The sequence below is a fragment of the Homalodisca vitripennis genome, chromosome 6 (assembly GCF_021130785.1).
Source record: "Homalodisca vitripennis isolate AUS2020 chromosome 6, UT_GWSS_2.1, whole genome shotgun sequence".
NCBI classification, from domain to species: Eukaryota; Metazoa; Arthropoda; class Insecta; order Hemiptera; family Cicadellidae; genus Homalodisca; species Homalodisca vitripennis.
Window position 1 is genome coordinate 66,094,886 of NC_060212.1, and position 19,801 is coordinate 66,114,686.

General features: G+C 31.8%; 1 long non-coding RNA gene across 1 annotated transcript in view; it reads right to left on the reverse strand.

Moving 5' to 3' along the window:
* Positions 1-15,655: 15,655 nt before the first annotated feature.
* The window catches only part of LOC124365207, a 32,389-nt gene continuing 28,243 nt past the window's right edge, over positions 15,656-19,801 (reverse strand). The window contains exon 3 of the long non-coding RNA XR_006922714.1: positions 15,656-15,903. This is a non-coding gene — a long non-coding RNA (uncharacterized LOC124365207). The remainder of the gene's footprint in view (positions 15,904-19,801) is intronic.

Consider the following 19,801-nt stretch of genomic DNA (forward strand, 5'->3'; position numbering starts at 1 on the left):
TATAAAAAACCGGGTCCGCTTATTGTACCCTACCCTAGTTTCACTATATGTCAGCCCGCAGCGCTGATAAGGTAGTTGGTAACTCGGTAACTAAAAAACTCATAACACTCTGCACAAGTGCTATAAATTAAACAACACAACTAATCCACTAAATATTAGAGTACTCCAGTCCATTTTATATTTATATTATTAAAAAATCTGTACTTTTGTTCATATATATTGATATTAAATTAAAAATACCACTTATATAAATGCATTATTATCATTTGCGATAGCATTTCAATTCACAGTTAATTTCATTCCTTATTTGCAACCATGACGGACACAATTCAATGTCAAATAATTTATGAGCAAATAGTGAAAAATATGTCAATCTTCAATGATAAATAAAATGTGAACCAATTTTTTTTATAATTTAAGTCTCGTAGTTTAAATTAAAACCAGATCAAAATAAAGTAGCTTATAAGAGCAAAAATCTAACTCTAACATAACTTGAGCAGCAGACTAATGGGGACAGAATCGGCAACATTTATTTTCCTGGAAGATGAATTAGTTGCCAAAACGGTGAGAGCAAAGTTTGTGGTATATTTAGGTCAAGTATATTATATTTCTCGTTGGTTACAAGATAAATTACATTCTTGGTTGTACTCATAGAAAGTTTAATAGTTTATACTTTATGTGACACGCTTATTATCACATAATATGACCAACATAAAAGGCAGAATTTAAATAAATAACAAGCTCTTGTTTGACACAGAACTGTGGAAGAGTGCTATACGTAAATGTGTTAAACATCCCGCATTTAAAGATGTAGCCACAATCATACACTTACATGAGGGATATGTTCCTCAAGAAGTACAATCAAAATTAAATATATTTCATAATAAAAAATAACAAAGTATAATATTTTGTTAAACTTTTAAGAATTTCAATAAAAAAATGTGTTTCATTGTTGAAATATCCTTAACAATTTATATTTTTTTTAGTATTATTTAATACCTAGAGTGAATGATAACAATGAAAATTGCCTTTAAAAATTTTATATCACTAGATTTTATTCGAAGTATGTACAATAGGTAAAACTATCAACAACGATAATTGATCGACTGTCTGGGCTTTAATTAAAATGATAAGTTATCACATAGGTTTACTGGTGAAAATTTGTGTGAATGAAACCGCGTCCGTGTTAATGTTTCAACCCTTAGAAAACCCCAAAAATATAACATTACGTACTTTAGCGTAAAACTGCCCTCAATGATTTGATTTAAATATTTAATAAAGAAACAATAGTATATAACCGTAATTTAAACCCTTTATCATTTGTATCATTTCAAATTATTATTAGTATAAACTTCTAAGTACTATAGTTAGCAAAAAACATGTCCTGTTTTTCTAATTAGAGAGCTACATTAGAAAAACAGAGGTTGCAAATTGGATTAGTGTAATGGGATTAATCTAATCAATTAATTAAACTAATCGCAATTACAGCGCACCTATTAAACTATCTGTAGGCCAGGGAACGATTACTAGTATACGAATAAAAGAAATAATTTACTTTAATGAATTTATTTATTATTAAAAATATTAACACTGCTTTGTTATACATTGGTGTTTTAATTGTGTCCTGGCTGCATCATGTAACAATGTTTTAAATGACATGTTACCAAAACGCATAATTCATATAATTCATTTGTAGTTTAAAACACTTATTCCATTAAACAATAAACTGGTATGCTAGATACAGGTAAAAATAAATAATCGGACGTTACTTAAATTTTTATAGATTTTTTGGTACTTATTTCTGTTTTATTTTAGACTTTGATTATATCAATTTTCTCAGAATTAAATTCTCTACAATTAATGTTAATTGATTTTATGTATTTATTACCAATTTAACAAAGTTATTGTACATCAAACTTAAAAAAAAAAATTGTTTCGTGCCCCAATTTTTGCATTTAACCCTGAATCCCTCAAAAACTACTACAGGTACAGTTCTGAAACCTATTTTATTAGCTTTACCAGGTAAAAATACATAAGAGTCCACGATATTTCTTACTTAATTAACCTTTCCAAAAGTTCAGTATGGCTTTATTTTACTCTTTACTCAGGAATTCAGGCGAAATCTTTCGCTAGCTGTAACTGGCTAACGAAGCGTTTTCGGACCTATGTTTATATAACATTTTTTCATTATTTTTACTAGTACAATGTGCTGTAGAAGTGGGGGGAGAACTTCATGAATCACCCTGTATGTATATTATTAAATATTATATACAAGGTGACCATTAAGTCTTAGGACGACTTTATAACTTTTAAACGACAAGAGATATTATAACCAAATTTTGTATACCGTTACTGGAAATTGCAAGCTACTTTTCTGTGTACATGGTGGTCGGATTTCACCTTTGCGGGACGGCCCGTCGGGGGTTATAATAAAATCTTTAATGACAGCCTATGTTGAGTTGTACATCATTTTAAATGTATACTTGAACTGAAAACAATGCCGCAAATCGGACTTCAAAAGGTTAATCCAGTCGGAAGAAATTGCTGTTCAAAGTTTAAAAAATGTTTAATACCATTATTACATAAGAAATAACTAATACTGTACCTGTTAGAAGTTAAGGGGAATACTTAGTGAACACATTTAAAAGTAGATGTTCAAAATGTTTCCTTCCGGCCGTCTGACAAAATCTTACGTGTAATCAGAAAAACCTGCTGTATTAAGAAGTACAATGAAAAGTGAAAACAGTGCCTCTAGGTCGGGGTTTCCCATCCACTGGACTTCCCCATAATGGCTGTTATCTGTCTATCAGTTCACTTATCAGTTTCACTCAAGCTACAGTACTTTTTTCAGCCATATCCTGTTACTGTAAGTTATAAGTTTTAAGAGATGTCGCTTAGTGAGCGTGAAAGAATTACACTCTTAATGATGCGCGGCTGGGGTGATAATGTAAGACCGTTTGCAGAAATAACACATTTATTCAATGCTACTTTTCCTGATAGAGTTCCTATTTCTAAATCCACAGCACAGTACACATTTGCTCGCTTTGTAGACACTGATAGTGTCTGCAAAGGATCGAGCCAGATCTGGACGACCAAGTACTGTAACAGACGAAGTCGGCTCATTAGACATTATTCAGTCTTTCATTGAAAATCTAAACGAATCAGTTAGATCAGCAGCACAATCTCATGGAATAGGTCGTGATTCGGTTCGCAAATTATTAAAGAAGTTTGGTTTCAAAGCATACCGTGTTACCCTGTTGCAGGAACTAAGTGAAGATGATTTTGATCGCCGGATAGAATTCAGTGAAATTATGATGAATAAAATTGACCAAAACCAAATTCTTTAAGACGGTATTGTATTCTCAGATAAGTCGACTTTTATGTTGAATGACCATGTTAACAGGCATAACTGCCGGCATTGGGATAATGTTAACCCACACTGGATGAGTGAGTGTCACACCCAACATCCCCAAAAGTTAAACGTGTGGGCAGGTATCGTACGTAATTCAATTATAGGACTATTTTTCATCGATGGAAATTTAAATGCCAACAAGTATCATGATACGCTCCAAAATGAGATTGTTCATGCTTTACAAGCTGCTCTGGACGCTGACTTCCAAGCATGTTTTTTCCTACAAGACGGAGCACCGCCACAATATGGTGTTCAGGTAAGGCAATACTTAGATGCAGTATTCCCACACCGGTGGATTGGAAGACGTGGTGCGATTGAGTGGCCGGCTCGTTCCCCTGACCTAACTCCGCTTGACTAATTCGTATGGGGCTACATCAAGGACAAAGTGTATCGAACTCAGCCTACAGATCTGAACAAACTCAGACATAGATCACATGAAGCTCAAGCTATTCCACGAGAATACATACAAAAACAGTAGCCGGCTTTTATAACCGGTTAGCACATTGCCAGACGTACGATGGTGAACATTTTGAACACCCACTTTGAAAGACTTTCAGTAAGTATTCCTCTTAACTTCTAACAGCTACAGTATTAGTTAGTTACTATGTAATAATGGTATTAAACATTTTTTACACTTTGAACAGCGATTTCTTCCGACTGGATCAACCTTTTGAAATTCGGTTTGCGGCATTGTTTTCAGTTCAAGTAGACATTTAAAATGATGTACAACTCAACATAGGCTGTAATTAATGATTTTATTATAACCCCCGACGGGCCGTCCCGCAAAGGTGAAATCCGACCACCATGTACACAGAAAAGTAGCTTGCAATTTCCAGTAACGGTATACAAAATTTGGTTATAATATCTCTTGTCGTTTAAAAGTTATAAAGTCGTCCTAAGATTTAATGGTCACCTGTATATTGTCAACTAACCCGCAAATTCTGCACCAAAAATTACATTGAAAAAAAAAAACTATCACTACATTAAAAATGAGAATGACCAATCTTCGGTTTGATGTTGTCCATCAAAATTTGTGAGAGAGTCATTATCTCGTACATGCGATTCATTCACACAATAAAGATAAATTAGAAAATTGCTTCAACCTAAAAGGAAGTACCATCCCAACCAAAGTACTAATCTGATCATTTACGAAACTTTTGTAATTACGCATCAATTAATTTTGAAATCAAGGCAATCAGATAGGTTTAACAAGGGGGATAGGGTGATTCTATTTTTCCTTCTTTTACATAAACGTTTATTTCTAAGAAAACATTAAAAAATATTCTAAATTTGGCTGCTTGGAATCTTGTTTTTTCTTTTTTGATTATGTTTTTAATTCTTGGTTTAGGTTCTGTTTATTTGTTTCGTAATCACTGTTTCTGATAAATGGTTCTGGGAAGTCCACTTGATCACTGGTTTATGTTTTTTTATAAAATTTGACCTATGTGGGATATATATATATATATATATATATATATATATATATATATATATATATATAGGAAATTAAGGGCTTCATAGTACAATATAGTCCTGTAGGGTACGACACATTTCGCCGAGCACTGAGGTGCTGAAGGTGCGAATCGGAAATGTGTTTGCGTAAGTCAAATCGACTTAAACCCTCTGGGAAAAAGTCTCTTGGTATATGATCTTCCTTTGTTACCACTTTCACTGCACCAAGAAATATTCAGTATTCGATAAGTGAGTTCCTCCAGTTTATTATCCTAGTAAGTTATACAAATAATTAAAACATTAAACGAACTTTATCCAACTTAGAACTTTAGTGACACTAACGACTTAGGCCTAACCAGCAACTCTATTGTCAAACTACAAAGTAACTCTCTTCCCTTTTTCAGAGAAGATTCACCCCATACATTATACCCTTAATCATGGCACTTCCAGACTCCTGAGATTGGGAAGTGAGGTAGCGCATGTCGACTTCTTTGATGACTCCATATACATTCCCTGAAGAAGAAATACTATCTACGCTCACAGCAGCTTCAATTTTGAACGTATCATGGACACACACACACACACACGCACACATAGAATGACAGACCTGGCAATAAAAACATGCATTTTTTTAAGTTAAGTCTTTCTTTTCTCACACTATCACTTAAATTAGTCTTCTCAGCATGAATGTTGTTATTAATTTATTATACTTTTAGTTGTTCTTAGCATGTACTAAATTATTGCATTGTTACTGATATTATTGTTACTGTGAATACTATTGTTATCGTTATTGTTAATTTATTGTGATTATGTTAGTTATTTGTTATTCTGTTGAAGTGTAATCGAATTGTTAGTTTTCCTGTTTTGCAGTGTCTCAATATTATTATGCTCATCAATAATTGTTAAAATGTATTCCATAGGTGTTTTTTTGTCTTTCTCATGTTTAGTATTAACCAGCGGGTTGTAACAAGTTGCATAGAAACATATTTACCATCTTGACTGTATTATTTTGTCATTGAATATTGTAAAATCGGTGGAACCGTTGAAATAGATAAATAAATAACTATTAACGTAGTAAGTAAGGGCTGAATAGTTCTTGGTATAAATGAATAAATAATGATAAAAATGTCTTATTAACAAGCGACTAACCAGATGTGGTTTTAAACATAACTAATTGTAATGAACTTATAAATAACAAAGAAATAACTAATAATATAAAATGTTATACAATGCTTTATCTCTATATCTAACGAGTCAGGGAACATCTTCTTTCCTTGTCATTGTCCGGATCTTATAACTGTTGTATTATAACTTTAGAAATATATGTGTAATTCTTTATTTGGATGTACTGAACATCTTCAGAAGGAACATTAACTGCTCTGATTAGCGACAATGGAAATACGTTTGAGACTTGTAGGTATTGAACTTCGGAGCTATATTTTATTGGCTGAGCGTCAGCGAAGACTATCATTCGTAGGGCTGGAAAAATTTAACCTCTGTCTGTCCATAGATCTGTCTGTCTGTCCGCTCGTATTTCGAAAACGAGCTGACCTATAGACTTCGAATTGTGCACGAGATTTAATTTATATATAAGGAACACTGAGTTTGATGACGATGTATTTCAAGCACTGGATTTGGCTGAGCTTTAGCAAACATTCCGATCTTAGTGTTATCAGTAACTATAAAGGCAACAATAAAGCAATAGAATAAATATATTTGTATTTGTGTGCTAGAATGGTAAAGTTATCATACGTAGACACACATCATACAGAACTTTTGTATACATTTTCAAAAACGGCTGATTTGTTATATGGGTGTCACGAACACAACCAAGCATATGTTCTAGGAACCACTATATTGAGAGGATATTAAGGAACCCTGGGCTACAATATCGTCCTGTAAGGCTCGACACATTTCACTGAGCACTGAGGTGCTGAAGGAGCAAACCGGAAATGTGTTTGTGTGTGTCACCTATGGCCTTCTAGGGGAAATGCTTGTAGTATATTTCCTACCTTTTTCACTGAATCAAGAAAATATATTGATTATTCAATACCTGAATTATTTTTATTTTATGAGTTTGTTTATATCTCCACTCAAAAAACTTTTTATATTATCCTGATTGTAGTGAATTTTATTAAAGATGTAATACTAAATTCATTATGACGTGAACCCAAATTACTAAACATGCATACATATACTCAAAACGGAATTGTGTCCTTAACCAGAATGTTTGAGAGTGTCTTCCTTAAAAACTAGTACGTTGAGAAAATTTGTGTAGCAGGAAGATTGTTTTCTTAACCTCTAGCCTTCTTGCATATAAATTTATATTACGATAAAAACCTCTTACCCATCTTTCAAAAGATGTTTATATTAGAATATTATATTATTAAAAATATTTTTATGTTGTTATAAATGTATAGTACTTTCAAAGTATGATAATTTATAATAATTTAACACTCCATATTTTCCACTTCCCGAGTACTTTAAAATATAGTTCTCGCTACATGTTTACAAAGGTTATACTTAAATATAAATCAAATCCTTTTAAAATAATTTAAATATCCATTTATTATTTCCAAATTTGAATATTAGTATTATTATTAATTCAGGTATTATTACAGGATGTTCAACATTTTATACGTAAGTATTTTATTTCTGCTATAGATTAGACCTAACTTTGGCACATTTTAACTCGGACTCTTGATCCGTTATTGACTCTTCCAGCAATGACATTATTTTGGCGCTAAATAAATTTTATTTGGGTTAGTTTAAGTTTCGAATAAGTTCTTAGCATATTTAATTTAACTAAGGAAAATGTTAGACTATACTGCAATACGTTTTTACTACTTCATTGTATATGGCATTATGGTGATTAAAACATCGGATTTATGTCTTCAGTAAAAATATGGTTCGTGTTTATTTTTCTGGGTTTTTTTCATGTCAATGTTGAAGTATTACTCTCCATACTATTAATAAGTAGCACTACTAGATGGCATTTGGATTTCAAGTGGTAAACTATGAACCTTCTTAATATATAAATTATATTTACTTTTTAATATGAAAGGCTAGCATTTAAAAGTTACTGTTTTATAGATGTTGTATTAATAATCAGTTTAGAAAGTAAAAAATAATCTTGAGCAAACTTATATGATGACATAATTTTATTTTAATAGTATTTAATTTGTATTATTGATTGCAGAAAACTGAAGACGTGAAACGAACTAAAATTATTTTATGTGGTTACATGTTACATTGAATCTCTTCATAACTTTATGTTAGGTGAAAAACTGAGATTAGTACTAGCAGGATAGGTTTGCTATAAGTTTGTGATATACATTTTCTTGCTGAGAGTAATTTCGTAGCGGCAATGTCTAAAACCACTGTCATGGACATGACGGATAATTATGGAATGTATATACCAAGTGATTACTATTATACATAACAGATATTAAAGAGTACCTGAGGTGTAGGTAAACCTCATTTTCAAAACAATAGTAACACATTTTACATTTACCAAACATATTCCTAACCGGATTTTCTCATTTCAGAGACATTTATTAACAGGATATATAACCATTTGAATAGACGTAAATGTGTGTAAAATAAACCCATTCAACAGGGTATCTATAAAACAGAAAAATAGACGTCTGGATCGACTGGTCTTTATACTTTCCACGTTAAAATCAATTTTAAGTGTTTCTTGGACCAAGAGGAGCCTACGTATCAAGTTTTGGGTCTTTAGGACATTTCTATCAAGAGTTATTACACAGGCGGACAAACAAAGCGACAGACATAAGGCGGAAATGGCCTTTAAACTTTTGAACACAAATTGATAGGTTTTTTCCGTAGAATAAGAGCGACATATATTTCGAGTTAAAAATCCCTAATTCGTCTATATCATTAGCTATCTCACTTAAGGGAAGTTGGGTGGACTGAAAGACAGATGGACACCCATTTTAGGTTTTAAATTTTAATTAAATACTGTTCTTTCTACAGCCAAGATGAATCTACTTCAGTGTTTTAAGTTTGTAAGATATTTCTCTCAAGATAAATTTTTACTGTTCATAAAATAATACATATTTAGAACTTTTTGTCGTGTTTTTGTTACAAATATAAATTGAACTTGGTCATGATTACACGTACTATTTACTATTTAATAAAATATTAAATGAATTGGCCTGATTAGTATTTTGTATAATATGTTTTATTGCTTCATTAAATAGCTATAGCAATTACTAATAAATTATATTTAATATTGAAATAATTTTAATTATATCACGTAAATTCGTAGTGTTTTACAAATACTGCCACGTTATTAAACATTTATTGCAGTGTACTCCTCCAAGAAGGAAACATTGCCCTAGCATAGAGACTAAAACTTTATTAGAAGCTTAAAAGCCTATAAAAGCATCCAGTCATAAAATTTTTATAGCCACTAAAAGCAATTTGTCCATTGTGTTGTAGTAACAAGTAACAGAAAATGTTAGTGCTGGAAGTTCACAGTCTTACACATATTTTGTGTTATACATCAGTTTGCAAACTGAATGTTACAAGAATAGTCTATCATTGTAATTTAAAATGAAATGAGTATTTACATTACTACTTTTTATGTTTAGTAAGTAATATTACTTTCTTAATATTACATGATATATACCGGGTGTCCCAAAAGTCCCAATCGACAGTCTAAGGTCGACGGGGTGCTGTAGAGTGGCCAGCTCGTTCACCCGATCTTACTCCCCTAGACTTTTTCTTTTGAGAATTAAAAAAAATAAAAGTGTACGAGACCAAACCTCAGAACCTTGATGAGTTAGGGATGCGGATTTAACACGCTTGCCGACTTATAACACCAGAAATGTTGGAAAACGTAAGGCATTCATTTGAATCAAGACTTTATTTTTGCCAAGAAGTAAATGGGGGCCATTTTAAGCATTTACTTTGAGCTTCAAAAAGTTTGAGGTAAGATTTCAACCGTAAGTTTAATTATTTTAAGTTTAATTTAGCACTACTTAGAATTAAGAATAAGTCTGAACAGATGAGTTAAGAAAAATAGTGTTTATAGCGTAACTTTTCAATAAAACTTTTATAAGCCGTTGTTTCGTACTGGATTGAGATAGAGACCTCTAGTCTGTGGCATTGTTCTTATTTTATAAATACCTTTAAAATGAAGTGTTGATAGGGGTTTATATTTAAAAATTTTGACTTGACCCCCCAACCCCCCATTTTGGATTGAGGGGCTAAGTTCTCATGTAGCGCAAAAATCATCATTTGTCATTATATAACTACCTCCCAAAGGATATTGGTTTTTTTTAATTCCGTTCAAAAGTTAGAAGGGGGTGGGACTTTTGAGAACCCAGTATATATAATAGATTGTACCTAATAAAATGACTAGGTAAAGTAATTTTTAGCCTAAAATCAGGCAATATCTTTGTTATATTATACCGGTGAGGCCGGCCATTTGTGGGTAAACTCTACACGGTTAAGATGAGAGATTTGTGTTATTCTGCATCATCTCTTGTTAGTTAGTTCATTTTTTACAGTGACGTACAAGTTTTTCTAATAATTTTGTCTTTTTGTATTGAGTCAATAGCCATATTGTATGTAAGAGCAATAAACAATTACAGTGGAATTATAAATGTTAGTAGGTTGAGGCCAGTATGGCCTTAGTTAAGGGCACCCAGGAGATGTCTAGAAAAACTAATCAAGTAAATGTACTAAGCGCAATACAAACAAAAGAAATTTAGATATTTACTGAGAAAGGATATAATGAAATATTAAAGCAAAGGTCACCCATTTTAGCAGTTTATTTATAAAGGACCAAAATGATCCTTAAATTAAATATGACCGCGTATATAATTCATAATAATAAAAACAATGAATATTTACACATTTAGAAATATTAAACTGTGCGAAAATTACGTCGTTACTCTTACCGTATGTTAGTACATGAAGATAATTCATATATGATTATTGTATTTTTGCCTATTTTATTGTTTATAGTCTCCGGCGGTTCTAAGTATATGCATGAGAAATATATTTAGAAGTACCTCGTATTACTAAAACGTGGTAGAGTGAAATCCAATCAATTGGAGGCCACATAAATGAATTATTTTCGTTTTTAGCACAAATTAGCACAATATGTTAAATCTAATTTATTTAGATATGTTAGTTAGGAAGCAAAATCGGCTGGATTGGGTAGGAGAGAAGTTAAAAAGGGTTTGGTGCAGTTTAGAAAAGTTTTCTTGTTCCCACTGAAGAGAAAGAATAAATGTTTCTTGAAGAAAATCACCATCGTTATGTGTAACCTCCAACAAAAAGGTATACCTCTATGATTGAATGATTGAAATCTACCCTCTCCTATATTTGTAAAAGCCTTCATTAAAAAGGCATTAACAAATTTAAAAATTGAGCAAAGGGAATGCCAATAATAGATAAAATAATGATAGACACCATGAAGTCCAAACTGTACAGAATTTACCAACTTGTGTCACCGCACAGAACCAAGACAATTATGATATTAGTTTTCGATTTTAGTTTGATAATAGTTGTTAATTTATAGCTGAGTAAGGCTTAAATTTAAGAAGACTTAAACTTTTGTTCGAAGAAAGAATTAAGCAGTGGCTTAGAAATTCTAAGACCTAACTAGCGACACAACTTGGAAAAATGTGCAAATATCATATTAAATTTACTTTGAATAAATTATATTAATTTAGAAATTTAATAATGATTTCAAAACTGTTAGAACTTTTTTTGATTGAGAAATTTTTCTTCTTCAAGTTTGTAATTCTAGTTGCTAGAAAGTACGCTTGGCATTCACAGTTAGTCAGCCTAATGTAATAAGAGCAGAATGTGCAGGATAAGAAAAAATGCATGTTTATTATGGAATGAAATGAGATAATTGGCATGAGAAAGAGAGGAAGGAACGGCTCTTGGAAAATTACCTGGTATTGGATGTGATCTAATTTTAGTTGGTATATTCTACGTGTGAGTTATTTTAAGCAAACTATCAACTGCAACACTTTGTTATTGGAAATCTCATTTTGCATGATAGCATATTATAATATAAATGTACAGATCTAGAGATACGTAATAGTGAAGAATGTACTAGTTTATGAATGTAAGCATTAAAAATAAAAGATTAATTGACTATTTACTAGTAACTATTGAATATAATCACACCTTGAAATAGACTAAGTTAACGAAAGAATGGAAGAGATAGACATACGAATACACACAGTTACAACGGAAGTTTATCTTTCTATGAAAGAGTTCCTTTAATTCACAGCATAACACACTAATTGACTTCATATTGTCCTGTGTATTGGTCACAGTCATTTTTCTTATCACTGGTAAAGGGCATTTAATGATGATTGATGAAAAAGAAAAGTTGTGCTTGGCTGGAGAGAATTTGTAAGATCGCACGAAGCAGTTATTTAAAACAATTCTCCTGACAGGAATATATACTTAGCGTCAACATCAGTAAAAATAGTTGCTGGTTTATTACAGACTGGAACCGTGAAGGACCGGTCGAGAAGTGACCGACCAACTAATGTGACCAAAATTGTATGTCATTAGACGTCTCACAAACATTCAATTACTCTATAAATTAATTAAACCTGTGGCAGAAATCCATAGAATGTCTCATGAGCAAATCTGTAAAGTTTTTAAAACGGAATAATATTACAAATGTATACTTCTAAATCACACCGCACTGTACCAGTTGGGCCACCACGGATGAGCCCCTACTCACGTTATATTAAAGTTAATGTATTATGATTAAAGAAATACTACATTAAAATAAGGAGAAGCAAAATAAAGAAGGCATCTAGATGTTTAAAAGGAGTAATACAAATAAGTTTAGAAATACAGAGCAGTGAGTAAATAAGTGATCATAGAAACGAAAATAAAAAATGCAGCAAGTTGTAAAAGGATAGGATTTTAATCGATGGCAAGAATATTAGAGAAATATGTATGTTATGGATATAGTAAAACAGGTCAAATATAAAAGAATGTGTGAATGAATAGAATATTAAATAGGAGGCTATAAAAAATTAGGGCAATGTATTGAAAATGGCAGAAATAGGAAAATGCATGCAATATAGTAGAATTTGGCAATATATACAAAAAGACATACTGAGGGCAATTTATGGTATATAAGTAAAAAAACGTGAGAACTTCGATTACGTAAAGTAGTTCGTGAGTAAAAAAGATAAAATGTAGCAGGAACTTAAAAAGAAAGAGTTTTTAAATCATGAGTACTTTGAAGAACAAACTACAGGAAAATTATAACAGGAGTAATGTATGGAGTAATATGAACAAAATTAAGCAAGAGGTTTACCCAGCAGGGATAATTTTTGGCTGGTTTATACCTACCAGTTGGACCTACCACTGGGCACAGCATAAACCGATGTGTGACTTAAGTCTGGGCAACCTTATCGATGTCCAGGAGCGGCACATCACTAACCACAAATGCCGAGATTCTGCGGTGCAAGAGTAATTCGATAGGTCTAGTCCACTGCGGGAGATGACTGTTGGAGTTGTTGGGGTTCGTTCCCTAAGTATCAGAGGTTCTTACTAGACTCAACAAGGGTGTGTTATCTCCTGCCTGCCCCGACTGGAGAGGCTGGTTTAGAGCTAGCCTCCCCTTCTTCCGCGGGACATGACTTGAGATTAGTGCCCTAATTCTTGCTCAATAGTACCCTAGGATCTCGATACGAGGCGCCCCCTATCCTCTAACCTTACCCATCCTGAATATCCTGTCACTTCAGAAGCAGCCCTGAGGTCCTTATAGGACTAACTGTAATTTATAAGCTTCTTGTCCTAAGAACAAACAAAAAGTAAAAGAGGTTTACAGGGAAGATAGGAGAATTAGGAGTAATCTAAAGTGACCCTAACAGGAGAACTTATGAAAGGGTGGAAAAAAAAACTAAATGGGTGTATTAAGAAGAAAACCAAGTACACTGTTATAGTGTGAATAGATGAAATAGGCGAATGATATGAAACAAAATAAAAAATAATCTGTGAAAATGGGAGAAATTACAAAAATCTTTAAATCGTGAAACTGAGTGGCCCAAAAATATTGGAATTTAAATGTGATACATGTTTATGTGGTAGCAAGTACATTTTTAATTATGTTATAACAAGAAATGTGCCTAGTACAAGAGAAAGTTTGAATTTATATGATAATTTATAAAAGTGATTACTATGAAAAAACTATTAAATAAAAACGAAGAAAATGGCAAAGTAGGGGAAAAATTGAAAGCAAAACAAAGACTAAAGAGTGGCCTGAAATGATTATCGCAAAAAAATTGAAATTAAATAGCCTGCTTAAAAGGAGGTTTTAAATTATGGCAATATGTTATGGGGCTATGTGGTAAAATTGTGGCTCCTGAAAAGACGAAGTAGCGAAGAAAGAGGTAGAATGGAAGAGCACGTGTGAATACATATAGATAATAAACTGAAGTGTTGCGAAGGAGAAGGACAAGGATTAAGGGTGTAAGTACATGAATTACGTAAAAAAATAGAAGTTAGAATTTATGGAACAATCTGTTTATCGATTTGATACTAGCAAACTGAACTAGAAAGTTGAAAATCAAGGCAAAGAGGTGTCATGTGAAGGGGTAAGAATGGGAAGGACATGTCCTAAATTTGTCTTACTAACCAAATGCAGAAAAAGTATAAATTATTTAGAAAGGAGGAATATTTAAATTGATTAAAATATGTTATGGATTAGGAACAATAGCATAAAGACATCACGATGTGTTACGGTTAGGACTTAATAATTAGGAGGAGTATGAACCGGAAACAGAAGATAACGAACAAGGAAATATTGAATATATACACTGACAGTGAGTGGTATGAAACATGCATAATAAAAGAAAATTGGAAAGGGTTTTTTACGGTGGTGAGAATACTACCGGCCACAGGTGGAATAGACAGGTGGGGACAACACGGCTTTAGACGGATGGGATGATAATGGAATTGTATAAACGAAAGAGGAAATGTTTTCAAGAGCGATAGCAGAAGTATAAAATAACTTTTAAAAATAGACTGAAGTCTAACAAATGTTCCGAATTTAGCTTTAAAAGTTGCATGAAGAAGAAAAATATAAAATTGAATGTATTAGGATTCTAGTACAAAAAAGTGTTTGATTTTATGGATAGCTGAAATGAAGTATTACGAAGCAGAACAGAGAAAGTAATCTTAGGATTGGTGGAGGAAGTAGTGTAATACCTTTGAATTTAGAAAAGATAGAGAACAATCCGAAATGTACTAGTTAAAATATAAGAAATCTGATTGGTTATTGAAGATTAATTTTAACGGGAAGTAGGGACACTTTAAATATAATTGTGGAGATGAAAGGAGGAAAAAATGACATACGACATGTTGAATAGGTGTGTTTAAGATTAGATCAGATATGTCCAGAATTGTATTTATAGGGTTTAAGAAATGTAGTTAAAGACAATTAAAAGAAGGGGTCAATAACATATAGAATACAACAATTTAATTTAAAATGTATTACTGGACTTTATGATTGAGATTAATGCGTCAAAAAGAAGAGAAGGAAAATAGGTTTTAGTATAGTATTAAAAATACTTGAAAAAATCAAACAATTATTGGATTATAGGACTCTGCTGGAATATAAGCGGTCTTATTGAAATCATACACATGATAGATTTATAGATGAATTTATAAATGTCAAATTTAATTATGTCAAATAGAAGATAGCAAAACATTTCAGTGTGGGAGGCATAAAAGTATGGAGTGAAGAAAACAAATCTACCATCTTTGGGCTATGGGGCTGAGCTGAAATATAAATGGCTTGATCGAAACAATGTAAGTGATAGATCCCTATATAAATTTATAAATTACCGATCTGTAAAGTTTTCTTTAAATGTTTTAGAAGATTGGCTACGGAAAAAATTAAAGGAAGAAATTTGCATTGATGTTGGTAGGATGGGATCTGGAGATGAAGTTGGGTTTGCAGCTAAGTAAGGATCCTCTGCCGGAGTCCTGAACGTTGGTTCTTGGCACCATCCAATCTGAAATACAAAATACATTGTAACACAAATCTTACTTTGTAATTCTTTTTCCGTCGTAATAAATAGTTCAAGAGCTTTGAATGTACATGATTATACAAGTACTATAAGTTTTTAATATTTCGTTCCAGTAAATATGAGAGGAGCCAAAGAAGCACGTATTTTGCTAAACAGATAGGCGTTTAAAAATAAAAACGAAATTTTTCTGTGAGGGAATGGAGTAAATCGAAATATCTAAAATTAATACTTTTAAAGGTTTTTAATATCTTAATAATATTTTGCACTATAAAGTGAGATATGTGCAAAAATTATAAATTCCATGCAGTTGTAAAAATAGTATATATTTAGTTCATGTTAGGCTATATTTAACTTTATAGTTTACTTACTTATATGTCGTTGATGACTGAAAAATGTATATAACTTATTATTCAAAATTATTATATAAATACTATCCATCATTTCAAAAATATTTAAATAAAAGTATATTTCATGAAACTACACTGCAACACTCATCAAGACCCTGCAAAAACTATGAAAGAAAGAGACATGTAATCTGGTACATAGCTTTATTATATGTCCCAGAGGCGTGTTGTGGAAGGATTTTCATATCTGTTATCTGGTCCCCACACTACTGGGGTCTCAATAATTTCGTTAATGGAAATTCGTGCAAAAAATGCATTAATATAAACACATGTTATTAATTTTCTAAGTATCCGTTAAAATATCAGATAGTCCTAATAATACAAAAACATGGGTGGTGTTGATCATATATTCAATCAATGTACTGTTAATATTAAGAAATGTAAAAATGTTTTTGAACATTATAAGAAAGAACGTTTTGTACCTTCACCACATTTAATAATCATTCTTTAAACGGATTATTATAATCTATGTGATCACATTTTGAAATTTCAAACATGAACAAAAATAAAGATATAAAATTGCAAGTATATGATATGTAAATAAACGGTCTGAAAATAATATATTTCTTAACAAATAATTTATGCCATGAATTTGAAGTAAAAAAATTTGGCAACTAACTGGACTCAGTGATTATATTTTGAGGACAAAACACATGAAGCTTCATAGTATAAATACAATGCCAAAACAAGTTATTTCCTGTTCTATGCAAAATATTTAACAACACACTGAAAGGTTTTATTAATTTTACTAGTATTTTAAGTGTATTTACATTAATAAATTTTAAGGCATACAACAAGCTTGAAAGTATCTATACTTCTCTTATTTACTCGTTTCTGTAATCACTATTGAACACTGAGCTTATCCAGGTAATAAAAATTGGAAGTTTTAGTAAAAAATCTACTTTGTAAGTTTAAGTTTGGTTGTTTTTTTGACAGGCTTCTCAGACCTACGTATGTAAAAAAATTTAAAAGGACCAGAATTACACACTTCTTGACAGATATAGGTATTTCAGACCTACATATATATATATGTGTGTGTGTGTGTGTGTGTGTGTGTGTGTGTGTGTGTGTGTGTGTGTGTGTGTGTGTGTGTGTGTGTGTGTGTGTGTGTGTGTGTGTGTGTGTGTGTGTGTGTGTGTGTGTGTGTGTGTGTGTGTGTGTGTGTGTGTGTGTGTGTGTGTGTGTACGCTTATATTCCATCAGAGTCATATATTAATCCAACAATTGTTTGATTTTTTCAAGTATTTTTAATACTATTTATATATATATATATATATATATATATATATATATATACGTGTGTGTATATATATTGGAACAACAAAGCAAACTCAACCGTAGCGTCGAAAATATTATTCAGTATAACTATAAGCAATCGCGCAAAGCCTAAAATAGAAGTCATTAGTAATATTGCTTAATATATGAAGTTTTTAACCATGAATACTGAAACACTATGCACCTAAAATATGCCTAATTCTGTTTAAAAAGTACATTGAGCCCCATAATCTATTACATCATAAGTGTGTTGAATGAAAAGCTAAGGAGTTAAATTCTAAAAGTCTTTCACACCTGTTTAAAATAGTTAAACTGTTACTGAATTCGTTGCGTAATTAATCAAATACGAGGAATGGAGTTATTTCACGTGTACTTATAAAACCTGTTTCGCTCTCTGACTTCAGTTCCCAAAAATCCCGCTATTTGAACTTAAATTTAAATGTATCAGAAATAGGGATATCCTTCCGTGACTATCACTAATCTCAGGTGTACCTTTTACTGAAGGCCCTTTAAATCTGTTTTAAGTTCATAACTCCGTTATTTATGAACCTAAAGGGTAACCCGTGTTCTCAAAAGTTTACAAGATTTAATACACAATTTATTATATCAAAATTGTTGCTATTTTGGTATCAATGTATGTTCGTTTGAGAGGTATTAAATATATCTAAATCTTACGAAAATACATTAATAATGTGTAATTTATCTTAAAATCTGCCTGTTTCCTCCTACTGAGCCTAAACACCTATTTATAATTACTTTTCTGGAAACCCACGGCTTACACCCGTTATTTGGATTAATTAGGTACTGCTAAACTTAAATGCTCGTGAAGAATTGAGGGCTACTTTTATTTCAGTTATAAATTAATAGTATTACTATAAGTTAGCAGATAGTTGAGAGTCTAACAAATTCAAAACAAAATTTATTTTAATTACAGACAAATGGTAGATCCTTCACAATATGCAGGAATAAAAGAAACCGCAAAGATAAAAAAGGAACCCTTCTAATCATGAATAGTTTTCTTAGGGGAGATCTCCTTTTCAGCCTCATTGTATCCGTCCAAATAGCCCACAGGCCTGTGCGAGGATCTTTTCAAAGAATAAGGGGTGAGTTGATACAGTACAAGATCGAAGGCACTGATAAAATAATACTAAATCACTCAATTAAATGTACGAGATCATTAAAATAAAGTCATGATATTCTTCGGTGATTCAAAAACATTTTCTCCTTAACAAACTACATATCACACTTTTATATTTATTTAAAAGTAATTACCTTACTGCTAATGATCATTTGTTGACAAAAATATGTATTTTTAAAATGTAAAACTTGAGTCTTTTCCAACCTTAACATTTGGGCTCATTAAATTAATACGTTGTCTGGTCTCATTATAATAATAATACAATATAAACTATGGTTATTAATCATACCAAAATATTCTTTCACGTGTAATAAACTACTGTATTTACAAGCAACGCAATGTCATGATATTGAGATCAGGAAAATTCGCTCTACAAGAGTCGGAAGCTGACAAACCAGGGATAGCTCATGTTGCCTTTTTTTTGCCTAAAAAGCTTATTTGCCTGCACTTATTCTAGAGTTTTTTCCAAAGATATTTAACATGTGCATTCTAGCTCAGTTTTGTGTCAAGTAAAATACTGAACAGCTTTAAAGGATAAAAATAAGGATCACACAAAATGTCTATATTATGTTTTAGTGAGAAAGTATATGTTCAGTCTTATTTCCATTAATAAATATTTTGTTACACATGGGTCTGGTGATCAGAGTAAGGCTAATAATAATATTGCACCTGTAACAGCTGATGCTTTGAACAAGACTTTTTTGACCCTAGTAGTAATAAAGTAATGACAATTTTATTGTTAATGGCGATTCTAGCAGTATATCGTATCCTGCTAATGTCATTGAACATGATTTCAAATGGAAATCTGTGTTACAAACCATTACAGCAACCACATTTACAATCTAGGCATTCAGTCAAGAGTCAGTAAGTAATCAGTGCTACAAATAATTAGAGTAAACGTGTCTAAAGAAAAAAGACTAGCCAGTCAGGGGACTAGAGTCCATAGGTAGTTAATGTTACAGTGCATTACAGTAATCGCGACTATAGAAAACCGGCTAGACATTCAGGGTCAAGAGTCTCTTGGTAATCTGTGTAAAAAATCATTCCAAAAAAACCGACAGAAAAA